This window comes from Octopus sinensis, linkage group LG3, assembly GCF_006345805.1.
Source record: "Octopus sinensis linkage group LG3, ASM634580v1, whole genome shotgun sequence".
Taxonomy (NCBI): domain Eukaryota; kingdom Metazoa; phylum Mollusca; class Cephalopoda; order Octopoda; family Octopodidae; genus Octopus; species Octopus sinensis.
The window spans coordinates 96,072,712-96,085,994 of record NC_042999.1 but is presented as its reverse complement, the minus strand read 5'-3'; the positions used below and the strand labels follow the sequence as shown (position 1 = coordinate 96,085,994).

Genomic DNA, 13,283 nt, shown 5'->3' with positions numbered 1-13,283 from the left:
GAGCTCTCGGTAGTGTTTGCAGTTAAATGCATTGACATAATCTGTGAAACAGGAAAATGGATCTTTTTGTAGCTGCCTTTGTTTTTGTACTGGAATGTTGAAACAAAATATGGCATCTCTTGTACCTCTTTTGGTCCTAAATCCAAATTGCGCCTCACCAACTGCTGCATTTATTTTGTTTTTATTTCTTCCTAGTATGACTGTAAGAAATATTTTAAAAGCATAAAGCATGAGACTAATAGTCCTGAAGTTATAGCACTCAATGGCCTTAGGTTGTTTTGGCAGGGTGATTAATATCAAACATGAACAACATCAATGGAAATTGTAGCTGAGGTGCCGGTGGCACATAAGAGAACTGTCCGAACGTAGCCGTTGCCAGCGCCGCCCCGACTGGCCTCCGTGCCGGTGGCACATAAAAAGCACCATCCGATTGTGACCGTTGCTAGCCTCGTCTGGCCCCATGCCGGTGGCACGTAAAAAGCACCATCCGATCGTGACCGTTTGCCAGCCTCATCTGGCACCTGTGCAGGTGGCACATAAAAAGCACCCACTACACTCTCGGAGTGGTTGGTGTTCGGAAGGGCATCCAGCTGTAGAAACACTGCCAGATCAGACTGGGCCTGGCGCAGCCTCCTGGCTTCCCAGACCCCAGTTGAACCGTTCAACCCATGCTAGCATGGAAAACGGACGTTAAATGATGATGATGATGAAATGCTCATGAATGAAGGTATAAAAAAATATCATTGCGAAACTTCCAATAAAGAAATTTATGTGAAGTGAGGAAGTCTGAAAGACAGTTTGATATATGGAGTAAGTGCTTTACTATAGAAAAAGCAAGAGACACTAGCCACGAATGACTGAAGAAATTCTCCAGTTGATATCAGAATGCAAAAAGATAAAGAACACTGACCCCATAAACATAAACAAAACCCATCAAAAATAAATGTAGGAAGGAAAGAGAAACAAAACTGGCTGAAAGAAAAATGAAATGAAATCAAGTATCTCCACACAGACCAAAACAACTGTATAAGATTATGAAAGAAATAACAAAAACATACAAAAAGAGACATTATAAACCAAAAGAGGAAAACTGCTTTTTTGAAAAAGACAAAATCATGAAAAGTTGGACAGAGTACAAAGGAAACCTATTTTAAGATAAAAGGCCTGAAAAGTTTTACCATCCAACATTATAGAACCAAAGATTTTAAAATCTGACAGCGAACATGCCATCAAAAAGATGAGAAAAGATAAAGATCCAGGGCCAGATAAATAAGGTGTGAAATGTTAGAAACACTAGAAAATTATGACATTGACAGTGATAGCAAAGGCGTGTTAAAAACATGTAAAAATTTCTGAATTTGAGCTTAGAAGGTCAATGCAGTTCTTTGATCCACTTAGGATATGCGTTCTTTTAGGTATAAAAAGAATACATTTTTTGTACCCATTAATATATACAATTATTCACTTGATATAGGTATTTGGAACAGCAAAGAACAAGTATGTACATTCATAGAGGTTAGTTGTTCTGCTGGTGTAAAGAACACTTCCAAAATCAATGAGAAAAAGAGAATCTGTGGCCAAGTGTTTCTGCACCAATAATCATTAACATACTCGGTTATGTTAGTAAATGCTTAAGCCACAAACATGACAAGTTAGAATTTTCAAGCAAAGAAAGAGACTGGCCCACATGAACTTTACAGATACAGTTAAGTTCAACAGTAAATGTATGCTACAGTTTCTTCAAGCTCGATATGTAACAATTATTATTGTTATCCTAACTCAAATAAAGAAGCTTTTGTTTCTTGGTAAGAAACCAACTCTCTCATTTTAGAAGGAATACTAGTAAATAGAAGAAAAACATATATATATATATATATATATATATATATATATATATATCAATACACACACACATAGTGTTGGAAGACAATCATTTTAACCACATACCCATGCCTGCACATTGTGTGTAGGAGGGTATGCCTGCATTGCCTGGGAAATAAAATTAGTGACTAATTTGTTGAATGAGAATCTTTGTAATTCTGCATCATTTTATCATTTCAAACATCAGATATTTATTATTTGTAACAGATATACATCTTTCTGTTTTGATTTGTAAAATATTACTTATGTTTCAATAAACCATTGAGAAAGGAAATAGCATAATGCCATTCTACCTGTGACAATTGAGTCTGTATTTATCTATCAGTGTTAGTGTGCATGTGTGTGTGAGAGAGAGAGAGAGAGAGAGAGTGTGTATGTGTGTGTGAGAGAGAGAGAGAGAGAGTGTGTGTGTGTGTGTGTGTGTCTTCTACAATGCAGAAAATACTAAGTATTTCAATATAAGGTTTTCAAACAGCGAAATTTTCTTTAATATAGAAATACACAAATGAGAGTAGCTAAAATTTTCAAAACAAGAAGCTGAAGGGTAGAATTTAGGTAAGACTTTCCTCATTGCAGTAGGAGAAATCCAACACTTGCTTGATTAAAAATTAATTATAAAATCTGATAACACATAATATATCCTTGTTGTCACTATTAGGTAAAAAATGGTATGAAGGACTCTGTAAATTGACCATAACTATATTTTAGTCAACATTATATAGTTACAAAAAACCTAGCAGTGATCATTCTTTCAAAGTTCACTTTCAGTTTATAGTTTATGAAAATGAATGAAAAAGCAAAGACAACCTTCTCAGTTTTATATGTTTTTAAGTAAAAAATAGAAATAAGTTCAGAAAGTTTAGTGGCTAAATAAAAAATGCGATGTTCTAAGGTTTCTTGAATACTCTAGAGAAAATATATAGTCCACTTAGTATTAAAAATAAAGAAATATATTCCATGTAACACAAGATAAGTCATTCTTAAATCTCAGATTAGATTGGTTCAAGAAATAAAAAGAGAATACTATACAATGAAAAAGTCTATATTACAATGAAAACTTAAAATATAATAAAGCAAGAATATAAAAAATTTTTGTGCTTTCTCAACTTCCTGTATCAAACCATTTATCAAGGTGCATTTTCTGTAAATGATTATACATTCTAACTGTTGCTATCAATAGACCCAGATTATTGGTTTGTTCCTATCAAGAAAATTGCTTTCTATAACAAAATATACCTGATCAGCATCAACTTAGCTTGATTATTTTCCCCCAACACATTGATAATCTTAATGCTGGCCATTTTGAAGTAGTGATTAGAAGTTTGTTGCTCATTCTCACTACTATGCATAGAGGGACTTTCAAGAATAAACTTCAACAAATTACATCAATGAGAATATAAAACGGGAGCAATTGAGAGAGGGAGAATTCAAGAGCTATAAGAACAAAAAACTATTGACTCAGCTAAGCCTGATGAGAATTACAGCCATTAAGTATTGCTTTCAAAACAACAGTATAATGTAAGATGTGTTGTGAATTAATATGAACCGGCTTTAAGTTGGTGATTATTGATGTAATCAAGAAAACCTAGAAAGCAAAAATGATGGTTATCCATAAAATGTTAACAAAAGATTTGACTATGCAGAAGACAGGATCAATATTTATTTAAAAAATTACACTGGAAATTAAGTTTTACATCAGTTATGATCAGTGTGGGTATAAGAGTTTACTGACATTATATACCCACATGCATGAAAGGGTCAAATATAGTCTTTTTCCTGATATAATGCTTCTAGTACTACATTAGTGGATGTGACCTTTCTTTTGTAAGATAATAAAATATTATTTAAGGAGCATTTATCTGCTTTTTCTAGCAGGGTGAGGTGCACAAGCATACAGTAGCTAGTGAATCACTACTATTGTAAAACACTGAATCATTTAATTTGTTACTATTTAGAAAAGTTTAAAAGCTACAATGGGGAAGAGGATGCGACAGAAGAAACAAAAAGAAGGAAAAAGAGATATGAATGAGTTTGACAGAAATCAGATTAATCAATAATGCTCCACAGAATATCGTAGTTAATGATCATAGTTATGATGGTAGTGGTGATGGTGATCAATATTACTGCATTAAATTAGCTGGACATATAAAATAGAAAGAAAATAATTAGGGGACAGTGAATATTTGATGTCTATTAATTCTAAGTAAATATCTGAATAGGCAAAGCAGGAAGAAGGAGGCAATGGTGGGGAGCTAATTGTTAACCAATAGGACATTAAATCAAATACTACCAATAGACATAAAATCCTTTGAATCTCCATTTGTATTCTTTTGAACCATATTTTATTGATGGGCAATTTAGAGAAACAAATTATTTTAATTTGATCAACTCCTTATTTAACCAAAATCCTCTTTGTGGTTTTGAAGTTATTTAAAATCATACTCTATCTGTTAAACATTCAATAGGTTTGTTGTACAGCTAAGTTGATGCTTTCCAATTGTTCTACATTTACAGTTAAATTCATTCAGAACCTAAGCCAATGTATTGATGGATTAGATGCCTCAAGAGAAGATAACATACAGTTCAATAACTATTTTAATGTTAAGCAATTAACTCTTAAGTGGATGTGCTACTTATCTGCAGCTACAAAGATTAGAACTATCAGAAATGATACTTGGGTGAAAACTCAACTTAGTGCCAATAGCACATGTCACACTCATAGTAGGATGAAAATATAATTATATTAGTTTGTTAAAGGTATATTCAACTCAAAGTTTGAATTATTTTTATGGGTTCAGGTGTATTTCTGAAAGTTCCATTTATATAGGTCAATTAGATGGGATGAGGGTAATTGAAGCAGATGCAAGGATTTTATTATTTATACTTTTACCTCAATCTTGATATGTACATACTAATCAATGTGCTTGAGACATTTAAAAGATTAACATTAGAAGATAATCGTTTAAACATGGTAAATTATGAGGCAGATTTGAATGAGTGATAACTTTTTTGTATAGATCCTGATTTCCATTTAAATCAAAGCTAGATTCACAAATCTTATTTGTTACATTACATGAATTTCCTAATATATCAAATTGTTAGTTAAAAACGAAGATACACACATTAAATATTTTCTACTGAGACACAGCCCTAATATAATGTAAATTTTGTTTCATGGTCTGACATTGAAAATGATACTCTATTACTTTATGCTTCATATTTGTGCATAAGGCACATGATTAAAGTAAATATTACACCATAAAGTGTTTTTTACGAGTTTAAAATCTCCAATTTAATTTAGTGGAGATAATTAGCATTAGACTGTCTCTAATGTATTAGTAATAATATGGTTTCTTCAACCAGTCTTATTTATAATAGAAATTATAATTAGTCTCAGTTACAGTATGATAAATTTAAAGCATCAAAAATAGTGAGAAAGAATGGTAACTTTATAACTTAGCACCCAGATGTGAAAACTACCCTTTTGCTATATCTATCAGTGTGATGATTGTAATTTGCTTAAGTATATTTAACCTTGGAAGTGCCTTGATATTTCGACCAATATTAAACATCCAGTATTCATATAAGTTGTAGGTGGTATTGGACTACAGTAAATAAGTATTTAGTGTGGAGCTCCTGTAAATGTGCAGCCAGTAGCATTTGCTGTTCTTGCTGTTAGGTTAATCCAGCACTAGGCCTCATTTGTTAAATCTGTAATGACTGAAATTTCTTATAATTTCTAGTGAAATATTTCATCAATTAACTTGATCAATATTTTCATTTTTTAATGTAAATTGGTCTGTGCATTTTGATAAAACATGAGTTTCAACTATCACAAAACATTGCTGAAGGTGGTGAGGAAGCAGCAGACTAGATGGTTTTCAGTATTTAGTAACAACCTTTTATATTCAAAGTTTAACTGCTAACTATATCTAAACATGCACATTATTTGTGCAAGCTCTTATCTTCATTAGGTGAAGGTCACTACTGGCCTCTTTATATGCAAACTTTATTAGGAAGCATAATAGTTTAGATACTACTTAATAATGGTCCCATATACCACAATTATGTTTGCAAACTCAATTACTAGTTGGAGTATCAAAGTGCAAATGTCAGGGAAATAATGAAAACTAATGATGCAAATATTTTAGACACAAAACATGTAATGGACTGTTCACTCTTCACAGAATCAATAGCAACATAAGTATATCATATAATTGTTTCAATAAGAAATTTAAAATGCCCAGCAATAAGAGATTTATAAAAGCAAATCTGAAGTTGAGGAAATGGGTTCTGGGAATGTTTAACCCATTTTATGGACAGCAAAAGGATTCTCATTTCATATACACAAAAGATTTCATCATTAGCATGTTAAAATGGAAATGTATAGGAATGTGTAGAGCTGGTAGTATTGAAGTGAAAATAACTTTAAATTGGCAGTATTATATATTATTTAAAAAGTGAAAATCTTTCATGTATGGTATATTGTAAAAGAGGGAGATCAGTCTGGGTCATGTAGTGAATACCTCCTAATCAACATTATGATCTATTTTGCATATTTTTTTTTATGTCAATATTGATCGAATACTGTCAGGAAGCTAATTTTACCAAACATATCGATTCTAGGTTATCTCATCTACAAGGTTCAACAATTTCAATGAAAACATTCTGGGACTTGCCTCTATATTACAACTGCTAGAAACTCAGAAAAATGTTCACACTAGATTTATATCATTCTTTCATATCATACATCCAATGCATTATCATATTTCCCGTTGCATATATTCATAAATTCTAAGATTTATTTTCTTATTTTGCAAACTCAAACTCTTTGGTACACCAAGTAGATAATATTTAATTGTATTCTCTCAAATGCAGGATTTCTGTGAACATTGATTGTGTTTCTTGTTGAAAGACATCATGTCTGACATATAAATCTATACTTCATGCAGTGATTTTCCTTGCTGTAATGAATGGCAGCAGTTCCCCGATTTTCTTCCCTCTATGTGTTTTCCTTAATAATGTGTTATCTTTAGCTTTATTTCCAATTGCAAGTAGGTGTTCTTAATAAATTGAAATATTTTAACAATTTCTTACTTAAATTCTGGTAGTGCTTTTGTTATTTAAGTCTCCCAGCCTTTTTAGAGAAAAAAATCATAAAAATATAACTATTGCATGAATTAAAATTAAACTTGTTGATATGAAATTATTGGTGTAAATTGTGAATGTGATGTTTACATGTTATAGACATTTACCTCTTGCCATGTCACTTTTATTTGCTCTAGTGAATTGAATACAGTTGAGTTGATTACACAGAGTTTTCACATCAATTTATAAGATATTGATTCCTTGGTTTCCTATCTCAAAGCTAAAATTGTGTTCCAATAGTTTCTGTAACTTAGATGCACATCTAACACCAGAAAACACATTCTGAGATATGCCTTCATTTTCATTTTTGTAATGAAGGTGATATTGCTGTGTTAATGTGCCTACCATGTGACTTCATCCCTCATCCTAACAGAAGTTTCTCATGAAGAAAGTTAAAGAAAATATTCAATGGGACTTGCCTCTATGTTCAAAGTTTTTAAAGCCTACATCACTAATGAAAGATTGAATGCAATGATTAAGTATATGATCATTTCACATGCAGAGAATTGATAAATCCCTATATAAAGTTCACATTGGTATAATCAAATGACACTAAAGTATCATTCTGCCTATTTTCACTATGTCTAAGCTCTCTTTCTTGAAATAAATCATCAATAAATAATAATAAATAAATTATTGATAAACAAAATCACCAGCTTCTTCCTCATAACTTGAGGTATCATTATGATGATTGAAAACTGAAGAAAGAAAGATACGAAATAATCTACAAAAAATAAACACAATAATCTGCAAAAAATAAAGATACATGGGGCAGACAGAAATCTTTTCAGAGCAAGTTCTTTCTGGAGTAGAGTACTTAGTTTCTGTGCTTTGATTTTTGTCCCAAACAACAACACTATTTGAATTGTAGCTAAGTACAGATCAAGTCTTGGTGATAGTTGCAGTTGTTTTGTAGCATAGAACATTTGAGAGTTAAATAGTATATAATGAATCTTCAGGTCCAACATCGAAGTTGTTCATTCCTGGATATTTTAGTTGATTTTTCAGTATCTATTTTCTATATATCCATGGATAAACCAGTTTATAAAATATCATGATTACATCTGCACACTCAGTACAACAAACAAGATTATTCTATAGAAATTATTTTGTATAGTTCTAGCACAAGATGATGCTTTAGTCTTAATTTTGTCTACTTTCTGGTTACTGGATTCTTGCACATATCAACTGAGAATCACAACATACTTTTAATCAAATTTCATCCTAAAATCTTCTTAAATATTTTACTAATTAGCTATCCATTAGTCAATTATGAAATTTTACATTTCAAATAATTAAAAAACTACAAGAACATTTTTTTGGCAAAAGTACAATGCTCATAAACATTAGCCCTTCTGAGTTATATGTACAACTCATTTTTGACAGCTGAATGGGCTGGAGCAATGTGAAATGAAGTGTGTTGCTCAAGGACATCTACTGATTCCTGCTGCTGGGAATCAAACTCATGATCTTACAATTGTGAGCTGACTACCCTAACCACTTAAAGACACACCTTCACACACTAACAAAGAATGCTTATTAGTTATATAATATAAATTATAGAATTAAACTACATTGTCAAATGTTCTGAGATATGTAGCATTTATTTATAATATTACTGGATTAATGATAAACACTGTCATTAATTTCATAGTCAAATGTATAGAAAAAGCACCAAAGATTATAAAAGAATTTTCAGATTTATATCCAACAGTTCAATCTTATATCATCATTACTCAGGCATCTAAACTAAAGGTAATTATTGGCAAAACTGAATGTTTTTAGCTGTTTGTTTTTCATAGAAAAGATAAGATTGTTGATATCATGTAACAACAATGGACCACATTCAATCAGGTTTCTACTGACTATTTAAATGCAGAAATATGTGTAATTCTCTATGCTTTTGTAAACAGCTACAAAATTGTTCATATCTTTCTTATTGTATTGTTCTCGAAGTTGAAATGTGGAAGCACGATAGCAGTAAACCCTGATTTAGTTATCTTATTAGCAAGGATTTATCACAGCTCTACATCATTTCAAGTGATAACAACTTAAAAACTCATAAAGCTGCAATAAATTCTGTATAATTGTTCATGATGATTACAAGACTTAAACCAATGCCTAAGCTGCATCCAAAAATTAAAGCATCCTCTTCAGAACAAATACATACTTTGATTCTTATCAATTACTCACTGACTAGAAGTAGAACTGCAGACCACAATTAAGTACTACACAAATATGCAGGCACAGATACTACATACCCCCAAATTCTAGACCACATCAAAAACATAAAACTGGCTTGAAAACACTTTAAGAGCTGATACATGTTTAATAACTGGCACTTGAAAATGTTACTGAAAGAAACTTCCATTTCTTCATAGTCCAAAAGAGAGAGTATGCACACAGATTTAGATATAGTAACAAGTATTCATTAGCTTCTTGCATGTTATGTTTTCATTTTATCAAAAGAGGAGAATCTTTTTTAAAATAAGTTTAATTAAAGAAATTGAATCTATTCCCATTTTATTCACTTGATATTTCGTAAATATAAATCATTAATTTCTACATGTTAGCAATAATACTTGTAGCACGAAGAACATTAACACTCATTGGAACTTAATATAATATTCAAAAGTGCATGACACTATTGTTACAGTAACATTAATGTATGTTGATGTTGAATGAATGAACATATTTTTCAACAGGTTCTTAATTATGTGAGTGCAACTGAATATATCCACTATTACATATTTGTGTCTATATAGCACCATTTACATAAGACTAATTGACTGGACCATAAGCACAAGCGTGAAGGTAAGTAAATAATTATTACTAGTTTGTGACATAATATGTTAACTTCATTTTAACTGAAACTGTAGGCAGACACCAATGATGTTTACAAACAAGCATGCAATTTTATTGCTAAAATTACATATTTAAATACACTATTTTCTTTCTGAAAAGACATGGTACTTCCCCTTTCCACAATTCCCCACTTGTGTAAAGTATCATATTTGTGTATTTGTGTGTATGTGTGCATAGTAATGCAAGCAAATATGGATGTGAATATCTGTGGTTTGTAGTTTATTATGGTGTAAGAATTCCAGTTGAATATATCATTGCTCTCTGAATCAACCAGTTCATGACTATAGTTCTTATAATATTGCTACTTAGAGACCATTCTTTCTTACATACAAACAATTAATTCTACTTCCCCTTGTATTATAATATCTTGACCATAATCTATGTATTCTATGAAAGAAAGTATTTTAAACTTTACTTTAAAACAATTTTGATAATACAAAACCTGGAAAGACCTCTCGAGTCTAACAATTGAAGAATCTCTAGCAGAGAATCATAAGCTTCAGGATAGTTAGAATCAAATATAGTCTCACAGATTGCTTTCAAAACCAGATAACATGATCTGGTGTATATCATTGATTTTATTCTGTATAAGGAAATATATGAGTTTTGCTTTTAGTTTAAACTGAAATCCTTCAATTGTTAACAACACACATTTATCCTATGGATTAGAGCCCAAAATTGTTTTAGGAAAAGGCTAGAAATACTTACTCACATAGAATTAATTAATTCACTCATATGTTCAATGGGTGTTATGTAATTTTCCAGTTCAAGGATTCTGAAAGTTGTACAACATATTAACATATTCATAAAAAACTTTCCCATGAGGCTACTTTTTCTTCTCTATACAAGAAACAATTTATTTCTACCAAAAGCTGCACATTTAAGAACTACTACATTTTTCCACACCATTCTGCTGTGTAATGAAATAATATCAGTAAAACACGGAAAGATGCATCAAAATTACCTTAACCAAATGTGATCAAAGATGTTTTCTTACAAATAATGAGACTGACCCACTATCAACATTTATCAATAAGATTGATATAATCCTGAGAATTTCCACACTGATAATAACATTTCCTTACCAAATAACAGTGCTATGTAATTTCAATAGTGTAAGCTAGAAGAGATGCAACAAGAGGATTGGAAATAACAGGAGGAAGATTTTGGGGAGAATGTGTATGGCTTTGCATTGATGTACAAAAGAGCCCCTCTAATCCAATTAAATCAAGAGCAGATTTGTAGCAGTGGATTTAAATATCAAATTAGTTTTAAAAGATATTTGAACAAGGACTATTATTACAGCTGCAGTAGACTGTTAGTTATTATATTTTCATTGTTATCTAGTCCAACTTGCTACTTTGAGTGAAAATAGCTTTGTAAATTTGGATATTGGAATATTATTTGATGAATTGTCAAAGCTGGAAGATCATTTAAATGCTAATCAAACATGCATGAAATTGGTGTGCACTTAAATCAGTTGTTCACTATGTAGTCTGAAGCAGGCAAAGAAGTGTTTTTCCTAATATTAAACTACAACAAATACAGAAGTTTTAACTTGACCATAAATTGCATCATCATGTTGAAAAATATCAACTAGTTCAGATAATTACACTTATAGACGACAAAAGTTAAAACAGATATTAAAATTTGAAGTCTTAGAATTAGAATTAAACACTTATCAAAGAATAGCTTTTCATTATTTCTGTAGAAGTGGCCCGATAAGGGAATATAATCTATAATAAAAGTTCCCATCTTAAGTATTAACTCAATGGTGTAAAGTATGTTAATATTGTTTGGTGCATAATTATTGCAGCTTTTTTCAACAAATTTTATTCAACAAAAACAATAACAACATGTAACAAAAACATCTTTAAATGATTATTCCAGAGCATATTCACCATCTACTTCAATTACTGCTTCCCATTTGCTTGGCAGATGGTCAGACCATCATTTAAAGATGTTTTTTTTAAATATTGTTATTGTTTTTGTTGAATAAAATTTGTTGAAATAAAGCCACAATAATTACGCACCAACCCAATAGAAGCAGCAGTGTGTATTCAATTAAATTAACACTACAATATAAATGATACTTATTTTACCAATCCCAGGGAGAAGAAAAGTGAAGCTTATTCTGGCAGAATTTTACCCCATCACAAAGAAAGATATGTAAAGACAAGACACCTAGTTCCCCATGATACCACTATTATAATAATAGCAAATATGTTGTAAATGGGCCATCAAGAACATCTTGTACAAATGCCAATGAAAGATATCCTTGATTCAAGTAGCTAATCTATGAAAAATCTCAGTTCATGATATATAGTTATGCAAAAAAAAAACAAGAAAAAAGAAAAAGCCTGATAAAGAAAATCTGGAAATAATAGGGCCCTTCTTTTAACTTTTTGTATGCACATGTGCATCAGACAGTAGGAAACATAACACAATTACACAAAAGCAAACAAACAAAATTTACAGATACATCAACACACACACAAGCATGCACACATAAAATTATCTCATATACTTATAAAAGGTCAACAAGTGTAGAAGTTTGAACTACTGGGGGACTTAAAACAATGATTTGTTCCACGTAGGAATCATGGAGTTAAGCTGAAGTTGAACTTTTTGTTTTGGTTGAAAAAACATTGTTTATGATTTTTAACTAATTTTAGCACAATTTATTTTCAGCTCTATTTTTTTTTTTACAATGATCTTAGTTAAATACATCTAACTTTTGTCATTCAGCAACTTGTTTTGTTTTGTAATCAGTGAAAAACTAATATATAAATGAGCATACACTCACAAAGAGTAACACAGACACACAGTATAACACACACATATAAAGATTACAAAACTATGACATTCACAAAGAACAAACTCAAAGATATCAGAGGTATTCTCAAGAAGGTTTAAGATTAATCTTATCATAATCTCCATTCCAACTGATACAACACACATTCACGCATACTCAGAATATGCACACACAATGTGAATGAGTCAAGACAGAAACATGAAAGTGGTGTCTTGATCTGTTATAAATAGCATTAAAATCGCTTTGTATTATACCACACCTACTTCAAAAATATGCAAAAAAAAAACCCTTCCATATTAAATGTATTATGTCTTACAAAAATTGACAGTAGTCATGGTGGGAATGCCTTTGACCAGGGCTGGCTGAGATCAAACACCACCAGTACCTTAAATGGAGTTGGTTAAAAGTTAAACTATTTAAAATGGGATTCATAATTTCCTAGATTATTAACTCTTATTTTATATAAACATTTATAATAATTTTATTCACACTACATCTATTGAACTCATCAAAATTTAGTGATATCCTTATCCACTAAACTACTGACCATATTCAGGAATAAGACACCTGATGG

At 31.0% G+C, this 13,283-nt stretch overlaps 1 protein-coding gene across 19 annotated transcripts in view; it reads right to left on the bottom strand.

The window, feature by feature from the left end:
- LOC115209155 overlaps positions 1-13,283 on the bottom strand; it is a 1,103,332-nt gene that overhangs the window by 197,667 nt on the left and 892,382 nt on the right. The gene's annotated exons all lie outside the window — the stretch shown is intronic.